Source organism: Columba livia, chromosome 8 (assembly GCF_036013475.1).
Source record: "Columba livia isolate bColLiv1 breed racing homer chromosome 8, bColLiv1.pat.W.v2, whole genome shotgun sequence".
NCBI classification, from domain to species: domain Eukaryota; kingdom Metazoa; phylum Chordata; class Aves; order Columbiformes; family Columbidae; genus Columba; species Columba livia.
This window is the reverse complement of record NC_088609.1, coordinates 25,978,947-25,992,044: the sequence shown is the minus strand read 5'-3', so window position 1 is coordinate 25,992,044 and position 13,098 is coordinate 25,978,947. Positions and strand designations below refer to the sequence as shown.

Genomic DNA, 13,098 nt, shown 5'->3' with positions numbered 1-13,098 from the left:
TGCCAAAGTCTAACAAAGGAGGACAGGCAAATTTCCTACATCATCAGTAAACAGACGGGTTCCTCTTGAGGTTCACTTAGAGGAATGGAATTTTCCTCTTTCAACAATTTTTAAGTGTTTTCTTTGTTTTTCTTGCCCCACTTTGTTTTGTTTTGTTTTGAGTTTTTTGGTTAAGCTTCCCAAATAGGCTTTGCAAAAAGACCTAAAGAAAAATCACTGTTAGTTATTTCTTCCTGCGAACTGGACCACAAAGCCAGATTTTCTATTTGCTTAAAAGGAAGGGTCCAAGTTCTCAGCTTGATAACTTCGTAGATCAGAAAATCACTTGGCAGCAGTACAGATGCAATTATTTTTTGATTACTTAGTCTGTCTTAGGCAGACTTTTCCACTCCCAGTCTGTTCTACCCACCTCACCAACTCCATACCACCTCTTCTTGCTATTCTCTTCTGGACTCTGCATCCCTAAGTGTGACAGCCCCTAGGTTCCAGCCTTCCCAGGATAGCTGGGAAATAATAAGGGAGCTCTGCAGGGGTGGGTTTTCTTCACATGGAGTCCACAGTCTTAGTAAGTTGTAAGGGCGAATGGTATCGAGACAGTGACAAAGAGTGCCCAAGAGACCTTTCTACTCAGAGTAATGCAGCCAATTCCTGCCCCCTGCCAGGGCATGGCCAGAAGCTGGACACTTCACGGTATCACTTTTGGCATTGTTCTGTAATCCTAAAGCAGAGCTTCCTCCCAAACAGCATGCATTTTAAAACCACCTTTTTTAAAAGCTAAAGTCATATTTCTAAATAAAATAATAAATTTTCATACCACATTTTGAACTGTAAAATAACACTATGCTTTTCAAAACCTGCATTATATTCTATCAAGATACAACATACCATCGCACAAGTGACACACCAAGAGCTTAATGAAAAAGTGCTAGGGTAAGAGATTGGTTGAAGACAGTATTTCAACAGGTACATTTCAAAGTTATAATGCAATTAGAATTAAACCCACCCTTAGACTTGTGTAGCTAAACACTCAAAGTTTAAAACGAACTGTGCCAGTCTACTATAGTAGCTCATTGAAGACTACCCCATCTCTGTTATATTGTGTGTACAAATTATATAACATTAACCAAAATGCAAAGGTATAATAGCAAAAAACCCCTTCCAAACAAGTTGAGAACTGTCTTTCAGCCAGTGTGCATGATTGTCTACCTAAATTAATTCAGTGAACAGAATAAAGAATACCATTAACATTTTTTCTTCATCTATCTTCATTTTGTAAGCAGCTCAGTTAAAAAAAATAGTGCTGTTTCTTATTCATTGCTGTGAATTTCATATGTTAAACAAAGACAGACCAACCTTAAGCCTCTTGATAAATATGATGCTGTGGTAACTGCAGCATTCACTTCGTATCCCATTTCTCCAAGTTCCTGTCAGCCAGATGTCACTTGCAATGCAAACACTAGAAAAATATGAAATAATAATTTCATACATCATCTATGTGAGCACGAGCCAGTCAAACATTCAATACAAATTCAAACTGCTACTACACATAAAGCAAATATCATCCAAATAATATTTAGAATGATTGAAAGGCTTTTGATTTCGAAGTGTATTCTCTTAAGCTAAGTGGTCCCCAAGACCATCTAGAAAATTCAATTGTTTCATTTTAAAATGTTTTCTGCCCAAAATTATATCAAATCCTAATGTCTCAGTGGAAACACATGGGATTGGATTTCTGACTGGGCGCCTGATGTCAAAGAGGAATCTAATTTTCCAATGGCATTTCCTCATACTGTCTCACCAAAATACAAAATTGATAAAATTTTAATGGATAATTTTCAGAGCAGGACATTAGCCGTCATGCTGGGGAATAGTGCAGGAGAACACCACGTAGCATCAGAAAGGCAACAGATCAGAAGACAGTTTGAATAAATATTAATATACAGCACATGCCTTACACTCTGCATTTTTCTCTCGCAAGCAGAAACAGAATTCAGAAGGTAAGTTTTGCACTAACAAGCACATCTCTCTTCCCCTCCTTTTCCAGGGCTTTGTTTACAAGTGATCTCTTAAAAATATAGGTGCAATACATGACTTAAAAGGGCACAGTGTTCATCTTTTACTGGGGTGACACAGTCACAGGCAACACAGTCCTCTTCTGATTGAAATCAATTGTCAAAGTCATATTGACTTCAATGACTACACCACTAAACACTTCATATAACAAAATGTTTTTGTTAAGTAACTCTACAGCAAAGATAGCAGTGATGCAACAGCTGAAATATCACCCTTCTGGATCTCCTGATGGGGCCAGGTACTGCGAGCATCAAACACAACACCAAAACCCATGACATAAGACAAAAAGCACTGAATTCTACTCCTGATGACACAGAAGTTACACTAGGGAGAAAGGTATTCATTAACTGTATTATGTTATCACTCAGTAATGATGCAAAATATGTGTATGGCAATGTGTTATTTAAAACATGTTCTCTGAAGAATTTTCCGTTTGATTAAGTTAGGTCATTAACCATGTAAAATTTGAGACTTATTTAGAAAACACAAGTGGACAAGTGAAAAAAAAAAGTGAAATAAGACTTTAATAACATTTGTAATTTACTTTGAATTTATAAAGAAAGTGTAACACAGTGGAATATATGGTGAACAGGACTGACCCAGCTTCCCAGCAACCATTTCATATCACTTATTACTGGCTGAGTTTTGACATCTGTACACATGTTTATATTAAGTACATTCAGGTGATTGTTTATGCCAATACAGAGAGGAAGAGAAACATTTATGGTTAGGGGACATATACCTGCTTTCATCAAGACTTAAGCATTAAAAAAACTTACTAAAAAAAAATCTTACTAAAACTTGCAGAATGTTAAAAAGACCACAACAAAGGACATGACAGTGATGAAAGTAGAGAGATTTAATCTTCTGTGGAAAAAAAGGCCTGTCCACACCATATGCCAAGTCTGCCACAGGTTAAGATTTTTCTCTCCTAGAGATCTGAAAAACACCCCTGAAGCCCTCAAATTGGTTAATGGCCATGCAGCCAGAGATACCTCCATAGCTACAGCTTTGTTTCAGAAATGCTCAGTTTTATTTCAATGCTCAGAGGCCAAAGATATTCTGAAGCAGAAATGAATATTTTTTAAGTTCTTTGTGGTTCCTTGCATGATCTCTTCCCGTTAGCCTCGGCAGCAGGCTTCTCTACATCTAGGCAATAAGATGGGTTTGATGCAATACGAAAGCCATTCTAGAGCTTGACAAGAGATAGCTTCCCCAAACCTCAACTATGAGTAGAACATAACCAACCTCTAACTGCCCACTCCATGGACCAGTCAGTTAGTTAAGCCCGTTCCCAACGCTTCCGTCACTTCTGCAACAACAGTCAGCCAAATTGTCGCAGTTAGTCTGTCCTCCACGCCAGTCACCCTTGTTCCTCCTGCAACTCAAAGAAGTTGCCCTTTCTCGTACTAAAAGCGGGGGGGGAATCAGAAGGCTGAGCTGGATGCTTTTTCTTCAGTGTGTTTGAGTACAAGAAATAAGACCCCTCCTGCTCCTTTCCTCTTTCCCGCTCCATTCTCTGCAATTGGAAATCTCCATTCCCTCTGTTCTTCAAAGGCAGCAGAGGAGAGCTCTGCTGGCACTGCATAAAGGTTCAACTGGGAAAGGTATCCAGTGCAGGAAAGAAAGTATTTCCAGGGAGGACTGAAATTCTCAGGGGGTTGCTAAGATCTGTATTGTCTTGATTTGGCTGCTCACAGTAATGAAACCTAAACAGACTTTTATTAACAAGCCTTTTCACACCTCCTCTGCTCTCAGCAGCTGAGCTCAGCACAGAGTCAGACTGTAACACAGTAACTCTGAGAAGGTTTCTGTGCCTCTCTTAAATGGAGCATGCACTGGTTACCTAACTGTGCATGAGCACAACACAGCACAGGCGTCAGCTTCTGCCAGAACTCCATTACTGGACGAAATTGCAAAATTGACAGATTTGCCATCCTAAAGTTATAACGGTCTAAGAATGAAGAGGAGAGTGAAACAGCCAATTCCCCAGTAGACTTTGCTCTGCATCCTGGCTGATCTGCACTGATAGCCCTTGGTAGTTCAAGGGCTTGAAAGAACTATTTAATTATCAAATTGACTTATGAGTCTACTTTCAGCTGTGCAAACACCACTGAACTTTTATTTTAACTGGAAAAAAAAGCACACAGAAAACACACCGTAGCCGCCAATACTCTTCTTCCTCATTTCTAGAGAAATATTAATTCTGAGACTTGCAGTTTTATCCGAGACTTGCAGTTTTATCTTTATGGCCTGTCCCTTCTTCTTATCCAAATGATTTCACTTCTCTCAGTGCCAGCTGAACCTCTCTTTTCTGATTCTCTCCTTGTGAGACTTTGAGCTTTCTAAGCAAGCAAATTAGATAAATATCTACCTGTCCAAGAGTACAAGACCTTGTGGGTCCTATTCAGAATAGCCAATACAAGGTGGGTAGATGCTGGAGATGATGGAGAGAAGCGGGCACAGCAGAATTGCTACAGAAGCTGCTGGCAGTTTGAATAACTGGTGTGTCTGTGCAATCTAACTACGTGTTTTGACCATACTAAAACAACACATGCCCCTGTATAACTTGCATGTGATTTCCTATAGCAGGCACTTCAACAAATAAAATCTGAAATTATTACAGTAAGTTCTTCACACAATGAAGAAGGACCCCCGTGTGCAGAAATACACCGTGTTGCTTTCCACAAGCTGGACTTATTGACCCACTAAGGGACAAATGATACCATAGATGCCACTTCGCAATATTTAACCTTGCAAATGTGCAACTGTGCATAGGTTGGTCCTACATGTCCGTATTTTCTTTGTTTAAAGGTTGTTTAGATAGACATCTGCATCTCCAAGACAAAGTACTTGTTAATTACCTCATGTTTGCACTGTGCTTTCAGGAAAGAAAAAGCTATGTAAGTGCTACATGCTATTAACATCATCCCCTTCTATTTTTCTCTTTCAGCTTTTAAGTGAATATAGCGCTTGTGAAAGTTGTTGGATTGACAGCCCTGGAGACTGAAGTCTAAAGTGCAGCACACCCGCTGAGCCAAACAGAAGTAAAACGTACAAAAGCTTCTCACAAAATTTTAAATACATGCTTCATTTAGCTATTGTTATATGGCTGGGTGTAACACTAATACTGAAAGTTTTGCTGCTCTCATTTATTTGTTCTAAACATCAGCTCAAACTCTTTCTTTATTTTCTACTTTCAAAAATAATTTCTTGCTGATGTGCAACACTCCAGAGACTGCGTCCCTGCCTTCAAAATCCTGCATTACAATGGAGCGCTGTTCAAACATAACTTCATGCTACTGCAGTCAGGTACAATGCTGCGTCCTGGCACTCACTTTGCACATCACAGAAAAGTACATTAGCTAATCTCACACAGTTTTAGCACCGATCACACTAAGTGCTTGGCTGCAGAAATGCTACTCTGTATTACAATCTAAAGCTGAGGCTAGGAGACTTCCGATGGAAGATCTGATCTTTTATTATAGTTAGGAATACTGGTGTTTCTTAGAAGACTAAGTCAATATTTAAACAACAATTCAATATTTCCTGAGACAAAAGGGGCATTTTATTTTGGTTTAAACACTCTAGATTTCCAGGCGGACATTTTAACCACTGAAGTATCAGTGTCTGGTTTTGTCTTTTTAAATTTACTTTTTAAGAATGCTTTTTGGTATACCTAAAGACAAATCTTACCTTCTGAAAAATCTCTCTTCATACAAAAACTTTCCGTTCTCTTGAAAAGTTTCCCCATGATTTCAGCTAGGGCCGCCACTCCTTCCAGGAGAATGCCATTTCTGCCTCCTTGTGAACAGGTTCTCGGAATGACACAAACATTTACTGGTTGTAGGTTCCACACTCTCCCTTTACCCCCGTCTGCTTGCCTCCAGATGGGACTGTTTCAGATTTATGTGATGGGACCGATCCCCGTTGAGTAGAGTGAGCACACGCAGCGTGTAGAGCTGCTACTAACGGCTGCTGTTTCAGACGCTTCCAGAACATTCCTTCACTTGTCTTGACAGGTCCCGAAAGGCAAATTTGGTGCCTAGGTCATCTTCAGTTCTGCGTAACTTCAAGACCTGGCACTTACAGAAAGCCATTCTTAGGATTTCCAGTTACTTTTCAGTTCAGGAAATTTCTCTGGGTCTCTTGTCAGGGCAGGCTGGTCTTTTATGATTTTCAGCCTGCAATGCTACTCCTTTCTATTTCATCTTGACTTAATGTCATTAGTCTTCTTCCACAGAAACCTGAGCATTCTTTTCCTAATTTATGTAGATGGTGCCCTGACAGCAGCTCCCTTGATCAAGACTTTGCCATTTATGTCTCTTTCACCGTTAATCATTCTCTGAAATGAGATTTGTAGTAAAAAAGAATTAAATCAAGTCTGACTGCCTTCGAATTTCTTGACTTTCTGGGATTCTGGTTGCTCACTCAGGCCAGGCCCTTTGGAGACACTGTTCTTTCTCTGGCTTTCTAAACAGGCTGTTAGGGCACTTTTCCTATGCTGGACGGTCAAAGCAGGTTTTACAATTGGTGAAACTACAGAGATGTTTATAAGATGCAGCTATGACACCAAGACAACTTACTGTTTGATAGTTCTGCCAAAAAGTATCCATCTTTTTCTGCGTCTGGTTACACATTTTAAAAATTGAATCTGATCGTAAAATGGCCACATGATAATTTTTCTTGTCTTTGCTTCTTGAAAACAAGAATTCTTGATTATGCAAAAAGTCAACACTGAACTCCAGGTTCCCAACTGTCCTCTCTCCTACAGATATTGATTTTCTATCACTTTGTATGTGGGTAGAAGAAGATAAAAGACTAATGATCCATTGGAAAGTGATATTAAAAAAAAAAATTATAAATGTGGTCTAGACTTATGTTTATCTACCTCACGTTTCATAAGGTCTGATTCTGAATGATTCAAAATCTCCAGCTTGTACAATGCTGCAGGCTCCCTTCTCAGCAAGATGACCCATCTCATAGACATCAGACTTGTTCTCTGCTGCCAGCAGAGTTTTGCAAGTTAAATTCTTAGTCCTGGTGTCTGAGGCACCTGTGACCTGGTCACTAAAATTATGAAAGGCCAACCATGCCCAACATTTCCATTCCTCTGACCAGTGAAAGTCTTTCCATTATCAGTGAAGCTCATTTGTGAAGGAGATGAAACTTTGACGAAACTGAAATTATAAAATGAACTGCCCTAGCGGAATAAATACCCACCACAATATTTAGCACCTCCCACCTCAAGGCGAGGTACATTTCATTGACTTTGCTGGCATGAGCACGAATATATGATGAGCATAAACTTACTTAAACAAGAAGTGTTATTGACCACCTTTTCCCAGCTTAGGGAAAAGCAGGGAGAAAAAATGATACGATAGATGTGCAGTCACATTATTTGAATCAAGGCCAGAAGGTGCCGTGGTCTTACAGTGCTCAATATGTTATAGGTACGTATGTGTGTACAAAATAGTTATAAAACTACATACAGATCTACATATGTATAGAACAGGGAAAAAACAAAACAAAAGACACAAACAAAAAACACCCCTCCCCCCCGCAAACAAGCAACACAAAACAAAACAAGCTCCTGCATTAGGACTTTTATGACATCTCATATGACAGACCTGTATTTGTATTTGTGGTTAAGCCAGAAATGTTCATCCAGCTTTGTCAAACACCACTGATTTTTATGAGAAATAGGTTTACAGTCTGCTAAATTCAAGGCAAATCATCATCCAGTTCCTTGTAGTACAAATGGATGCATTTAAAGCATGTTCTTGCTATTAGGTCTAAAGCATTACAAGACCAAAATGTTCTGTATCTCATCTCAAATTTTCAAACAATCCAATATCCCAGCTATATATAGATATATTCTTGCTGTTCAATCTCTTAAAAATCAATCAATATTAATGTGTCTGCCTTAAACTTTTAAGGTCATTGTCTCCCTTCTGACATCTTTAACTACATCAACATCACATTATATCATTATAGACTCGTGAAGCAATGTACTTTTACGTTTTTGCAAGATAATGTCTCTTTTGTGTTTCGGGTTTTATCATAATATAAATCTTGAAATGTAATTTGCATATCTTTTGTTTAGCGAAGGAGACCCCCATTTAAGACTTTGTCATTTTAATACGTAGACTTAAAAGCGGATGACTTTTTAAAGGAAATGCACCAAAATATTCCAATTTATTCCTCAACTGAAGCAGCTGCTGCATCAGTAAATTAGTAAATTCCCTTAACAATACATTTGCTAACAATTATGGTCTGCCTGCCTTGGGCTCGCTTGACAGTAGGGCTGCCATCTGTTGAGAAGTCCATTCATGGATTTTAAAGGGCTATTTTTAGGGTTTTATTTTAAACATTGCAAAATATCCCTTTGCTCTTCACCCTTCCCTCCACTTGTTCTGTCTTTCGTGCCCTCTGCTCATCTTTCCTTCAACCCTGCTGAGGAGCACCGGTGTGCTGCCAACACCGAACCATCTCTGCACCAGCAGCCACGTCCCTGCAAGAGGCTTCCAGGTGCTCTCACTTCTGAGGCAGGTCTGGCCCATTTTTAATGGGAGGAGGGAGGACACTTATGGAGATGAATGGACAGAAATGAACAGGATCAATCATGAAATTCAAAAGCAGCCATGAAGGAAACAAAATCAAGACGATGAATGGGAAAGGGATGCTAGGAGCCCCAGCTCTGGATAGATGGATATTTCATGAATTCCTTCAATAAATAGGGAACCTCTAGGGAAATTCAACACCTGGCAATCTTAGTGGATAGCGGTGTTGCAAAGAAAGCATAATATTCACCCCTCTGGTAAATTCAAGCAATTAAACCCCCTTAAAAAAAAGGCCCTCGTAGGCTTTCTGCCCAGTAAACTCACTGTGAAAAGCAACTTTAATAAATGTTATAAATCTCACCTCTGAGCCAACAGGAAATTCAGATGTTTGCATGTGCAGGAGTCAGGGAGCTGCTGAAACAAAAGGTAAATGTGTATATTAGAATAGGTTGTGCCCATACTCCAACTGGACAGCAGCAGAAGCATGAGGCCCACAGACATGACAGGTTTTTGAAAGTATCCCTTCTGGTGCCACCTTTCATTTCCAGCAGTGTGACACCAGAGTCCTCCTGCCTTTGAGAGTGGACAAATTTGTTTAGTGATGAGTTTGCTGGCTCAATGAATTCAGGACTACTCCTTATCATGCAGCATTACTGGAAAGCAGTTTTGAGTTTCAACGGTTTAGACATAAAACTAAATAAAGAAATGGCAACAAATATCTGTGGTTTGTAAAATGAAAAGATCAAAGAAAAGAGACTGCAGAGAATTTTTGATCAACACCCTGACAAGGGGTGTTAGTTTTAATAAACAGTACGAATTTTAGGCCATTATGAAGTATGAGATGCAGTCTCAGCTGTGTTTCTAATTTCCTTTCTTGCCTTTACTGCTGTTATATAAAGCTCTGTAGTGACGAAAAACATTTATTGAAAAAATCTGAGAGCACCGTTCGGGATTACGTTACTTTATCTGCACAGAGCCTTCCCAGCCGGTGAGAAATATTTCTTCACCCTCCATGGTGCCGAGAGCTGCAGACACATTCTACGTATGGGACAAACCACTGCACAGAGATGCACTTCCGCAAGTGAATACGGATTTTTTGACTGGGTCTGAAGACTAAATGACCATGGAATGCTGTTCATTTTGATTGTTGTTCTTTAAAGCCACGGATAAACACGGCAGAGCTTTGCGCACATTTTTGAAAGTGAATTTAAGAATATAAAAACAATACATATTTGGCAACATATCCTGTGAGAAAGAGGTCTTCTGAAAAATTTCTGGTAAGATGTTGTCTACCAAGCTATGAACACTATACTTGTTGTCTACCACACACTCCGCAGGCTTATAAAAACACAAAATGCCATGAAAATTAAGATGAGGAAAAAGGGAAGGAGAGACAGAAGACTGGATGTAAGTAAGTTATATTTGGTGCTTGACTTATTCACAGGAATCATGGCAGAGGCCTGTTCATTCTTCCACTATTAACTTTTTGGGCCTTTCAGGTAGATCGAGAGGTTCGGTATGAGAAAAGTCTCTCCAGAGATCTCTTCATCACTCTTGAAAAAAGCTGGGAATTAATTATTTTATTACAGAATGGGTGCCAGCAATGAGTCTCTGTTATAATGACTCCATCTGTGGCTTTCCACCTACAGTATTTTTCCTTAGGGGTTTATCAAGATTATTTGTAATTATTACTAATAAGCCATTACTATGAATAATGGTAATTACAGTACCATTTAAGGACCCTAGTCATAATCACTGTAGAAAACTTATGAGCATAGTGAAGACCAAGGCTTTGCAACAGCACACCCACATCTCATAAGAGAAAACGAGCAAGCACAGTTACCCTCCAGAGAGCATGACAAAGCTGTTCATCCCTGAACTGCCAATGGCACCATCAAATCCAGTGCTTATCCACAGACAAACGACTGACAAAATTTAGCTACTATTTTTGTTTCAAAAGAAAACAAAAATAACACAGTGGTTTTTCCTCTTTAAATTATAGGATTTGGAAGGATTGGTAGAATCACATAATCCCATTGCTAGCCCCAAAAAGTTCTGTTTGTGTGACATCTCTGACTACAGCAAATATTGTGTATAAAAAGCAGTGCAGATGCAGACACCAAATGGATCACAGATGCATGCAGAACATTCACCTATTATGGATATTCCACAGAAGAGGAATGATTTTTTTTCCAATCCACTTGGCTTGGTCTATGTCCCTCACTCAATAGTGCTGCAGTTCTTCATATAACAGACAGTAAAGCCCTACCTGCTTCAACTTAATGTCAAACATGTTCAGAGTGGACACTTTTAAGATTTGTTTTTAAGTTTTTCTCCCAGAAACACACATTGTCCCTTCTCTCTTTACCTCTTCACATTAGCTCTAAATCCTTGTCTCTGTTGTTTTCCATCTTCAGAGACATGACGGAATTCTTCTAAAAGTACTCTGCTGACAATTTCTGATCTGGTTTTCCACTAAGATAAGCAGAACCGCATTTCTAACCTTTTAACTTCACATATATAACTTCATCACTTTAGTTTACAACTATGTAAGATGTTGTGAGGTTTTCTTTTTAAAGGATGGCCTTATCTCAACATGAGATAGGACGTCACACGTTTGGTTTTATGTATATATACACTATGTATGCATATATATATATATATATATATATATATATGTAGTATGTAATTACAGAGAGATGCTTCTTACAAAAATATCTTTCATGCCATAAGAAATGGCATTTGCAACTGCAATCCGGAATATACTGCAAGGGGTATGAAAGCGTGGATAGCTCTATTTCAAAGAACGACGTTTTCCACTGTACCATGGTGCAGCTGTGTTTGTTAGAGATCCTGCTCACGAGGTCACAGTAAGCATCTCAGCACTACCTTAGCGGAGGTGACCAGAAGCTCTCTGCACAGAAGTGCTTTTCCCATTGCATTAGAGGAGGAATTGCAGCTCAGATACTCACAAGCACATTCATCAAAGCAAAATCCATTTTTTTTTGTACAGCTACATTTAAGAACGTAAAATCACTTCAAAAACTTACAGAAGCTGGTTATTCCAACCTCTTTATTACTCTAGCATTACATCTACTTTCCTTCTGGTACAATCCAAATGCAGCTGAATTTCAATGCACAAACCTGGTTCTTGGCTGTCAAGCCCCTACATACCAGTTTACACGGTTAAAAAAGATAAGCATTCGGGAACAGAAACAACCACTGTTTCAAAGCTTGTACAATGTACAGAGCAATAGTCGGTTGGGCCCGCTTTGGTATCTAAAGTGCAGAATCTTTTCCAATGCCTTACTCCTAAAAATCAGGTAGGCCTGATAGGCCTTATCTATTTGCATAGAAAAGTGTACGGTCTCAGTCCTTCATGTTGCCTAGGTTAAGCAACATTTAAATTAATCTTAGCACAAGTAAGGGACTTACTAAGGAGGGAAAAATGCAAATCATGGGCAGTTCTATTTACTTCAACTACACAATTTTGGAGTTTGGTTTATAGCTTTAGGTTTATTAACTAGATTTCCATGAACCATTTTCGCTTGTTTTCTTGGTTTTCCCTGCTGTGGGAAGGGAAGCAAAAATTCAGCAAAGATCTGCTTTGGATCTGAAATTTTGAATGACAATATTGTGGAATTTTTCAGTTTCGATTAATGAAAATTATCATGCTATTACAGGGCTCCATTCCCGTGTGAAATCTCAAGATACCTCTCAAGGTTTTCAAGAAGTAAGTGTGTTCCCCAAAAGTAGATATGAAATGCAAAAAAAAAGTAAACCACAAAAGCACTTCGAAGTTTGCTCATTTTTAATAACCGATGCATACTCAGTGCCCTTGTTCTGCACCAGCCATGAAAATGGACGTGTTCTTTGCTTTGTTGCTGTATGAGACCCTGTCTACATTAAACATTTTTGCTGGGTCCTTAAGCATTAAGCTAGCAGAGATAGTATGACAGACAAGTTGCTGTTTCTGACTTGAAACAGCACCTGGAAGGCCAAGACCTTTCACAGTTTAATAGTGGACAGAGACTCACGGTAGTGATCAGGGTCATGCGGTGGAGGAGGCAATCACTGATACTGAAATAGCAGACGTCCCTGTGACAGCTGTAATAACCAGGGCTTACTTCCCTCAGCTAAAAAATATCCACAGAATATGGTGAATACACTGCTGCAATGTGTCCCCCATTTACCTTTGTTTCATGCTATAAACGTTTTAACTCCTGAAGGCTCACAGTGCAAGAATAGAGCAAGTAACCCTTACAATACATTTTACATGATAGGGGAAGTATAAGGAGAAGAGGGTTTGTTTTTCAATCTTGAGAATTCAGCAGAAAAGTTATTATTTGCTTGTTATTGACAATTCATTCCTCTGAGATAAAATAACTTAGTTACCAGAGGATCCCAAGGAGACAGCTGGCAGTGATGGAACAGAACAACATTCAATCCGCAGCAAGTGTAC

At 39.1% G+C, this 13,098-nt stretch overlaps 1 protein-coding gene across 49 annotated transcripts in view; it reads right to left on the bottom strand.

Moving 5' to 3' along the window:
* Positions 1 to 13,098, bottom strand: part of LOC135580042 (uncharacterized) — a 494,152-nt gene that overhangs the window by 255,497 nt on the left and 225,557 nt on the right. For 43 of the 49 annotated variants that reach the window (XM_065071243.1, XM_065071198.1, XM_065071196.1 and 40 more), the window contains 3 exons: positions 8,998 to 9,050; positions 5,770 to 6,418; positions 1,354 to 1,456 (listed from right to left, as the gene is read on the bottom strand). The gene's annotated coding sequence lies outside the window, so the exon portion shown is untranslated. The remainder of the gene's footprint in view (positions 1 to 1,353; positions 1,457 to 5,769; positions 6,419 to 8,997; positions 9,051 to 13,098) is intronic. The other 6 variants (XM_065071201.1, XM_065071212.1, XM_065071220.1 and 3 more) reach the window with 3 other exon arrangements.